The sequence below is a fragment of the Dromaius novaehollandiae genome, chromosome 8, assembly GCF_036370855.1.
Source record: "Dromaius novaehollandiae isolate bDroNov1 chromosome 8, bDroNov1.hap1, whole genome shotgun sequence".
NCBI lineage: Eukaryota > Metazoa > Chordata > Aves > Casuariiformes > Dromaiidae > Dromaius > Dromaius novaehollandiae.
The window spans coordinates 24,875,335-24,885,668 of record NC_088105.1 but is presented as its reverse complement, the minus strand read 5'-3'; the positions used below and the strand labels follow the sequence as shown (position 1 = coordinate 24,885,668).

The 10,334-nt window shown below is 39.5% G+C and overlaps 1 long non-coding RNA gene across 2 annotated transcripts; it reads right to left on the bottom strand.

The window, feature by feature from the left end:
• Positions 1-1,778: 1,778 nt before the first annotated feature.
• On the bottom strand, positions 1,779-9,906 carry LOC112993104 (uncharacterized). Of its 2 annotated transcripts, XR_010390220.1 has the most exons (3): positions 9,209-9,906; positions 8,573-8,668; positions 1,779-7,233 (listed from the first exon to the last, which is right to left on the bottom strand). It is a non-coding gene; the product is annotated as an uncharacterized LOC112993104 (long non-coding RNA). The 2 variants fall into 2 exon arrangements; XR_003261655.2 differs by having other exon boundaries at positions 1,779-8,668.
• Between the last annotated feature and the right edge of the window lie 428 nt (positions 9,907-10,334).

The following is a 10,334-nucleotide window of genomic DNA, read 5'->3' as shown; positions in this document are numbered from 1 at the left end:
CCTGCTCCAATAAATACTTAAGACGAAATATGGAAGTATTCACTGGAAGGGAGTAACAGAACCCAGGCTTCGTGCTCTCGGTTGTGCTCTGAGAGCAAGCACACATGGCAATCCAGTTAATAGCTAATTATTCCATACAAACTGGAACTGCTCCAACAGGCTGGATTGGAGAGAGCCCCTGTTCCACAAGATCCTTTCAGACCGTGCTGCTCTCACTTGGCTGCTGCAGGTCAGCTTCCCTCACACCCCAAAGCAGCAATGGCAACTGCCACTGACAAGTTACAGGAATAGGTGGTGAGGAAATCTGTGGAGGCTGGAGAGAAGGGAAGAAAAAGGTGCTTCTGGACATACTGCCTTATCCATGGTGACAGGTCTGTATCCTTAGCTGGAGCAAGCACCTGCTACTGCTACCTCAGTTACCATTCTGGACAGCAGTGACAGTAAGAATGGGGTGGGAGGGGAAAGAAATCTTTTAAAAAGACAGGGCAGCAGACTGGGACACTATAAGGGAAATTGCTTTTAAAGGTGGAAATACAACAAAAATAGACTAAAGAATCTTAAAAGACAAAATCAATGCCAAAGCAGAGGAAGCCAGAATGACTTCCAGAGCTCAGCTATAGGCAGTTGTCCCCCAACATAAGCCAGACTCTGTCAGTATGTGGGAGACATCCAGGAATTTTCTTTCCTACAAAAATACTAGGTATATTATATGTTTTAACTGTAATGGAAAAAAATGGAGCTCTAGTGCTCAGTTCCAAAGGAAAACACTAACTATTGGAGGTAATGTGGTGCAGGGGGCTGTGTGTGTGTGTGTGTATTTGGCTGTTCCCTTTTCTCCTAGGGATTCTATAGCTTCCTTCATTCTTCGCTTCTCTCATATTACAGAAAGAAGGTAATTTTTCCTGGCCATTTACTAAAGCTCATTAAAGACCGAAGAGAACAAACAATGCTACTCCTCAGAGACTACCATTCAAAGTCATTCTACAATTCTCTGTTCTAATACTTGAGACAAATTAATTATTCCTTAGTGAAAAGTGTATAATTCCTAGTCTTCATTTTTGGGGTGGGGAGTGGGGAATAATAATAGGAAGTTTATATCTGAGTGGAAAGCTGTCTGTGCTGAAGGGAAATGAGAAAAAATGTGTGTTCCAAAAAGAGTGAAAGCAATTATTCTAATAATAATTCTAGGGATATTAATGTCTTTTTAAAGTAGATTGCTTTCAAATAAACACCAAAGTTGAAGGCATAGGAAAGGCTGGTTTATTTATTAATCATTCCAAAAGTGCATTCTTCTAAATGAACAAGTGCATGAGCAACTTCGCTGGCACATATTAAATTTAGTTAAACGGCAACTTGTAAATGTCTACAAACTTCTGTAACCAGAGACTAATTTGTTTAACGTGTTGAAAATGTTATGTGGATGTGAGGAACTACATATTAAACTTCAAAGCAAAATGCTCCAGAGATTACACCATCTTAAAGACTGCCTATTGGAAAGGTCTTTATACATTAAACATAAAGGATTTTTAATTCTCCTCTGTTTTGAACACTTGTCAATCTATGTGACTCATGCTCAGGATTGTAAACTGTCATTTAAGGTGCGATGTCCAAGTTGAGGCCTGGACCATGATTTGCAAGGGGCTGGCTTTTCTCTTTCATCTCTATTAATTAATCCTGTCTCAGTTTGCCCAGCGTACACTTCTGTTGACATCACCTTTTCCATATACTTTAAAGAGTCCCTAGAGAGATCTACTGCAGAACAAAAACTGGACAGAGAATACATTTGGAAACCATTTTATTTTTCAATTACCAACCAAAACGTATGGAAGAGATTTACACTCTATCTGATTTACAGAATAATTATACTTTGAAAGCTTAGAAATAAATGGCTTGATCCTTGGAATCATTAGTTACAAATGTACCAAATGTAATTGGTGTAAACTAATGAGTTTACTGGATGGCTGACCCTTAATTACTGATTATAGTTAAACTCTAGCCAATCAAAAATGAGTTTACTTATAAAAGTACAGTACAGCATTAACAAGCATTACATTTTCAAGTAAGCAGCTTTATGATTAGTTGTAGCACACAACTCAGGCCTGTTCAGGGCTATCAAAAGCAGCTTTTTAATAATAGTGCACTGAGCAACTGTCACTCTCTTACCTCAGTGTCTATCAGACAAACAGAAAAAAACCACATAATTAATCATCTCATCTGTACTAGAAATAAAGCATCTGGGCCTGATCAAGCCAGGATATACATAGCTGCCTTAGTCAAATGAGCTGCAAGAGGCTGGGGATTGGCTTTAATATGGAATACTTGGGGAATTCTGGCCCTCTGTGGGAGCAGTATGTGATATGGAAGCTAAATATTGATTGATTGTGTGCAGTCCTGTGTGATATAGACAAGCCTATTGACAAAACAGATTTAATAATTTCTGTAATTTCTATAAAAATCCCAATTCGAGAGCTGGGACTTTAAATAGATGCACCAAATATTTTGATAAAATCATAGGACTTTACAATACTTGCAGTCACATTCTTAAAGGTACTTGAATAAGTAATTTCAGTGTTTTAAAGGTCTGGAACTTCTCCCTGTCTCCCATAACTTTCCTATGAATCCCAAACTTCAGATAGGAAACTGATAGTTGAAACCACAAGGATTAGGAAGTCAAGTCTGATACTCTGCTGCTATGGAGATCGTTGGAAGACTATGTATCTGCTGGAGCTCAGTAGCCCCTGTGCTCTTCAGAGGACCTCCTGGACCTCGCAGGTTCCAGGATTTATTCTGTCTGGATTACAGGTCTCTCTCATTTCTACTTTTCTCCATGATATTCTCTTTGGTGCCCACCTCTTATAAATAGATAGGCTCAGTAAGATGACCATCCTTATCTGATAGTTCTTTGGCACAAGTACTGTAGCATTTGCCTGTTTATTAGTATGAGGATTTTTTCAAAACTCAAAAAACTGAAGAGTTAATTAGTTTTCAGAATGTCTGCACGTGGGTTAAAATCAAATCCATGCATTTACTGAACTCCTATTTTTTAGGGGGGTGTGTGGTCAAGAACAGGTTAAAGTTGCTTACTGCTTTCAAGTTCTGCCCTTAGAAGTTAATTCAGAGCTGTGCTGTGAGCTGCTACAGAGTGTAAGTCTTGGAACAGTGAATTGCTGGTTTGATACCAAGGTCTTGGCCTTTAATAATAAAATTAGTGTGTTTTTTACGGAAATCTTAGTGGGGACCTCATGGTCATATAAAGTCATTATACTGTTTTAAAATGTCACTTTAAACATGTTTTGGAATGGTCAGAATTTGTGGGAAGGGATCATATTTTTCTTATACATGGGTTATCTTTAAACTGGTATAGCTACAACTCTGCCACTTGGAATAGGCAAGTGTCTGAAGGTGCTCTACAATTCAAAAGAAAAGGCAAATGATATGTTGAGGCCTAAGACAGGTAATTGGGCTGTACCTGTCCAGGGGAGCTTGTTGACTTTAATGGATTCTATGCAATTCCTGACAATCAGCTCCAACTATGTAGGAGATAGGGTACCAGGGGTAATCTAGGTGTTTTGCTGCAATTCCACAAGAGGAGACAAGAATGCCTAGGAAACTTTACAAGCTTTGTTTTTCACAGTTCTCTGTTGGAGAGTTCAGGACTGAGCAGTTTTAAAAGTCATGGAAAAGGAAGAGGGCATATTTTCCAAAACTTCAAGATTCTGTCAACTCAAGGACAGAGGAAATAGTAAACTAGTCAAAACCTTTCCCCCCTCCCCTGAACAGAAATTCTGGTAAGAACGGTGCTGCCATTTCTGTTCTGCTAATGCTGAGGCAACATCCTCTCATGAAAAACGATGAGGGAGACACAGAACTATTGAAGGAACTCACACAGGGGTATCTGTAGCATTTGGGAGGAGGGGAATATGCTATGGACAGTTACACCCTCCCCAGCGCACCATCCCTGTGGCACAGAGGAAAGAGGGGCATCTAGATGGAGGAGGGGAACAGGCATTGTAGGGCCTCATTTTCCTCCTGTTCGATAAACTCTGCCCAACCACTTGTGTAAAAGAAAGCATTGAGCTCAGTCTTATTCATAGAAATACAACATATTTTAAAGCTGTAGTTAATGGATAAACTCTTTTCTGATTGGATGAGCCAAACAATAAATCTGTTCCATGAGCCAAGTGCAATGCAGCTTATCCTGTAACAGCAGAATGAGCCAGTCTCTTTGCTGCGTGAGCATACATCAGGCAAAACGATGCCATCTTCATCAGTCTTTTAGTATAATAGAAATAAAACAATTGTAACAGAATGGTGTCACTGGATCCATGGCACCTGCTTTAAAAATAAATCTCTTAGCTTTGTCTTTGCTATTACTTTCAATAAATGTCCTAGCACTGCCACAGCATTTATCTAGCAGCAGGAAACCATTATCCTATGACAACAATCTATTCCATTAACATTAGCTCTTAATTGTAAGATTGTTTATAAGACAACAAAAGCTACTGAATTATAGTAGAATGATAAAAAGAGTTATTGTCATGGAGTATAGTAGTCACTCCACTGAAAAACAATTTAAGAAAAGTAGAGGGCTATATTTTTATATTAGAAATAATGTAATATTCTTATGCAAGAAAACATGTTTAAAAAATGAATTACATCAGTGAAGTAACTATTAGAGAGTTAATGTTAAAAATTGTTACTAAGAAATCCTTGCTTTGGTAAATGGTAGAACTAAAACACTGAACAGAAAGCTTAGAAACTTGCACAACCCTTCCTGTGAAAACAAGGCTGTGACGAGTCAAACAGAGAAATCATTATAACAGAAGCACATTTGTCTATCAGAGTGAACAGAAGGAATGTTGCAAAATTGAGATATGATGAACCTAACTGCAGAATAGAAGGGGAACTGTCATTCTGATTGTTTGTCATTATTGTTTCATGTCCAGTTAACTGAACTTAGAGTGACAGTTGTGTCATAACCACTGGCATCTATGTAAATTTTAAATCAAATATGATAGAGGCATTTCTGCCAGACACAAGTAGCCAGACTGTTCTTCCTCTTTATTTTTGTAACCCTCCATTTTCTCATACTGTTCTGCTAGCCTTTAAAAGAAAGGGACAATTTCAGTAGGAAATCCCTTTACTGTGTATGTTCTTATTCCACATCTTACTTTCTCTCAACTTTTTGAAACAATGGATAATGTCAAAATTTGTATCAGAAGCGATCACCACAAACATCTAGATATATTAGCTAAAACTACTCCTTCCCATAGGTAATGTAACAACAAAATCCTTTGCAATGCCAGGATGTGGACTTCACTCGAAGACTTATGGAGAAAATGGCTCAAGCCAACGAAGCACATGTGCCTCCATAGGCACATAGGTGCAACATAGGTGGTAAAGAAATCAGTAATGGACTCTCGCTGTGAATTACAGCATCACTCAGAATTTATCGGAACTTCACATGGATATCATGTGTACTCCTCCATGGCAATGAGTTATAGTAAGAGTATAGAGTTACTCATTTCCTGGCTGCACTGATAACATGCAGATATTCTCATGACATAGGATTTGCTGCTGGACACAGGCTTTGAAAAGACTTTAAATGCAATTCTAAATGCATTATGTGTGGACACCATTCTGCACATTTAAACTTACTTAGTTATTAATTAAATAGTTAATAAAGGCTAGAGTTCATTTTTCATTTTTCATTGTAACAAATTATTCCAGAACATTGCTTTTACAAACTTCTGCATAGGACTGTTTTCAGAAATCATACCAAAGTGCAGCTGTTTTGTTCCAAAAATGTTCCTATGACAAATGAAATTTTAAAAAATGGCTACAAGAAAAAAATGGTCAGCTCTGAGTAGAAAATATTTAATATGTTTCAGTGATTTCTTATCTCAGAGGGAAAAAAAGACAAGTTTACTTTCTCTGCTGAATTTTTTTTAAGTGAATTCTGACTGAAAAGAAGTGGCAGTGATTTTACAAAAACATATTGTTATAAAGTATGATTTATGTTCAGAAGCATAAATGATGGCATTATAAATGTGTACTTCTGCATTAGGTAAGGGCATTTTGGTCAATTGAATTAGTTTTTTTTTTTTTAATCTCCAACTGATTGATCTTTTTTGTTCTGTAAATATAAAGTAGTACATAGGCTACTTTTATGTATATTTGGGGTCTTTACACAGGACAGAATTGTGCTGTCCTGTCCTCTAATATGACCATTTATTACGGTGACTGGTGAAAAAGGCAACATTTAATCTAAGTTCTATAAAAGTATCTGTAAAGAAAAGAACATATTTTTCTACTTTGAAAGGTAGGTTCCAAATAAATTTATATTTTTAAGTATGTTCAAAATTAAGGATTTTTTTCTTTTTAAAGGTGGTGACATCTGAATTGTAAAAATAGTCTACATGTTTATTATGTTTGTGACAAAATATCACTACAGATATATATGATCACAATAATCAATTGTCAGTATATTTTTAAGAATATCAAAATAGCTTTCGCTAATGTGCTTAAAAAGTGCCTTGTTTTACTAGATTCTGCAGAATTTAAATCTCTCTTTCAAAATCCATATAGCATTTCTAGTTGCAAGATTGTTTTAATACATTGATTTTTTTATTAAATATGCATATTCTAGTGGCCTTTAGAGACTTTTAATTTAAAACGTAAATTACATGTAATTTCAAACTCTGCTGTCTTTGACTTTAGTCACCAAACTCACTTTTGAGACTGTCTGCTATGCGTGGCTAATGGTAATATATCAATCCTTTCAATAGAAATTTTAGCTCTATGAGGTCATGACAAATATAGCTTTAGCTCTTCCTTAAGTGGACTCCATTGTTAATATAAATACGTATCTATAATTATTGACATTTATATTACTTGTCCCCTGTACTAAGTTATTGATACAGTGATGATAAAAGGGCCTTACCAACTCTTACCTAAATGAACTGTCCTTACTAATTACCTTCCATGGAACTGGATTCTTGTAAATAATATTACTCATGTGTTTACCAGCAAATCAAAATTTATACATATTTTTCTAAAAGTGAGTTATCTTGCTGTTTGGGGTGAAAAGTACAGTCTGCTGTTTGAAGAAGAACGCTGAGAGTCAAGCCGTCCAGAATTCTTCACAACTTCCATCAGGATGCGCATTCTCCCATATCATTAGATATCCCACTTAAATACTTAATCAGTCACATTTTAAATTTGTTTAATATCCTAAAACAGAAGATCTTATGCTAGTAAAAGGGTGTATTACTTTAAAATAACAAGTAGCTGTTGATTTTCCATCACTGCTTCCAAAGAGACTGGGGGTTAGAAGGTTTGTTTTAAAAGTTGAAATGCTTGTTCAAAAGGTAGAGTTTGGAAGACACAGACTAGCAAAGTGCAACATGGAAGCTCTCACAACAAAGTGGCAGCCTCAACATTTCAAATGAGAAAGGAAAAGACAGTTGAGATCCCATAGGAATGCAATATTTAAGGAGAGAACCAAGGTTCCTTTCATGAATGGAGAGAGAACTCCGGTGAATCCTGGACTATCAGCTGTCTTAGCAGCATGTCAACGTTTAAGAATGATTTGGATCACAAGCTGTAACGTTTTCCAGACATTCAGATTGCAACTTTCTACTAAACCAGCAATTTTATGCTTTCCTGTCCCTGATTCCAACAGTACCATGATATAAGCAGCCAGATTTTTTCTGCATTGTGTTTTTTATCCATTCAGCCAAAATTAGCAGTCTTCGAGGATAAAGTATGCCAAGTGAATTTAAATCTTGTGGACTAAAATTCACCTAAAGTTGATGGATACATTCATGCCTACTGCTGAAATCTACCAATTACTCAGAACTACGTTAACTTACCATAGAAACATCTCATCTAATAGCACAGATGATGTTGAACTAACTAATTACATTATGGCACATAGACAATGAAAAACATAACGAAGATGACAGCACAGCAACAGCAGATGCTCCACAAAAGAAAAATTAGAAAAATATTGCTCTGCAAAATGCTCTCAGTTAAGGTTCCCTCTGTTAAAATTAATCACAAAAATTAGTGAAGATTAGATTTCAGAAAAAGATAGGAACATTATAATGGTATTTGGAAAATGTCATTAAGCCATTTAAAACTCTGCTCCTTGAGAAGGTAATTCCCATTTTTCTTATCACTATCAGTTCTAAGACTAGTAAACATTTTAGTGCCTATGGCACAGTTTCTTGGTAGAATATCTTTTCCAATAAGAAGAGCTCCTGACGGTTCTTCCAGAGCCTGAGTTTGGTAGCTTCCAGCCATTATAGCCTTAAATAATTGGACAGGTTAGACTTTGTTTTAGCTTGGTGTTTGCTCTATTCTTGTGGTCCTAGCTGTCAGAGAGCTAGAATAACAGTGACAGTTGATTATCCGTAGCACGCCTTGTTGCTTTATATATTTTAAATTGTAACAGATCCTAAATGACAAATCTGAAATCTGCTGAGTATGTTTAAATGTAATATGTATCTGGAGATTGCATCCAGATGACATTTTTCATAGACATATGATAAAAAAATGCACCACTTACTTTTAACCAAAGTGCTGGTCCTCTTCCCCCTTCCCCACAGAAGCTTGCCATGAGCTCCCCATCTACTTCATGTACAGATTCTGCAGATAGTCCTGTCTACGGAGAAAGACAGAAATAGCGTATTCCCCTATATTTAAATCATACCTATAGTGCTACTCAAATTTTAATATTTTATTGGATATATGATAAAAGCAGAATACATCTATGATATCCTACATTCTCCCACGTACATATTTCCTAGGTGGACATATTTTAAATAAATTTTAACTGGCTACTGGGCCCACTTCTCCTCAGTCCCCTGCAGGCCAGGGATGCAGAAACAAAGGAGACCCACAGATGGCGCTGTGGTTAAAGTACACCTGGATTTTGATTACAGAGACGAGATTTACTCGCCAGGCTGTCAGAGGGAAGTTGGTCTGCATTTTAGTACAAACGCATTTATTTGGAAATAAATTTTCCTGGCTAAAATTTCAGATCCTTGTACCAGTATATCGCTTCTACACCTGACTTTAACAGGGACAGGTTTAAAATATTTTGTTGCCTCGGGCAATCTAGAGACAGCGTACCCACACAAACTCATAATTTAGTCACACTGCAGTCATAAAACGTTTAGTTGACAACAGCAATTAGCTATACCATGCAAGCCGTGCAACGACCTGTCCCCGCGCAGGGCTGCCTGCTGCCGCCAGGCACATCAGCTCTGGTCTCTGCGCGCCCGCGGAGGCCGCTCGCGCGTCCCTGCAGCGACAGCGAAGTCCAGCCGTTCTGACTGTATTGGCTGTTCCTTACGTCAGCGGTCTGGAATCAAGAAACTAGTATTACCAAGTTTTGTGTTGTTTAGCACATCCTGGAAATGTATAATTTATCTCTTTAGCCACAGTTAGCTCTGCGAGACGTTTGCGTGTGCTGTAGGACAGACGCACGCACACGGGCGATAGCAGGCGACAGGAGGCGAGGGCCTGTTCTCGCAGGCACGCAAAGCCCCGCTGCTTGCAGCAGTTGCTGTCTGCAGGGAGCGTACCCACGAATTACGGTGTACGTACAGATACTTTCACTATTTTGAGCAGGTTGGGGGTCGTTACAGGGTGCTGTGGTTTTGCTTACTGCGTGGGCTGTGCTTAGGCCTCAAAAACGTGTGATTAATATATATATTTTTTTCCAGTGTCACTGCTGAGTATTACTTCTGGTTTGCTATCGCAGTTCAGCTTCTCTTCCAGAAATGCAGTTGGCTTTCCGAATGACAAGCAGCGCTGCTAACTGCCAGCCAGTTGCAGCAGTTTAACCCTTTAAAATCTTTATGGAGTACTAATTACAGCGGGTTATATACTGACACTAATTTTTAAGCACGACTCCCCGCTGGTGTCAGCCGGGGAATTTTTAAACATCAGCGGCTCGAGCCGGCCCGTCCTGCCCGGGGCGCGCTGCCGCCTGCCTCGCGGCTCGCTCCCCTCCGCAGCGCGGCACCCAGCGCCTGCCCGTCCCGCAGGCCGGGGGAGGGCGGGACGAGGCCCCGGCGCCCTCGGCAGCAGACGCGCGGCGGCGGGCGAGGCGAGGCGAGGCGCCCTCCGCCAAGGGCCGTGGCGGACGCCGCCGCCCGGGAGCTGGCCGAGGACGGCCCCTCGCCGCCAAGTTTCTCAACCGGTGGCCAGGAGCGGGTCGGGCGCCGGCGAACGGCGAGCGGCGCCCTAACGGCCGTCCTAACGGCCGCCCGCGGCGCCCTAACGGCCGCGGGCGCCGCTCCCCCCCGCCCGCCCGCCCGGGC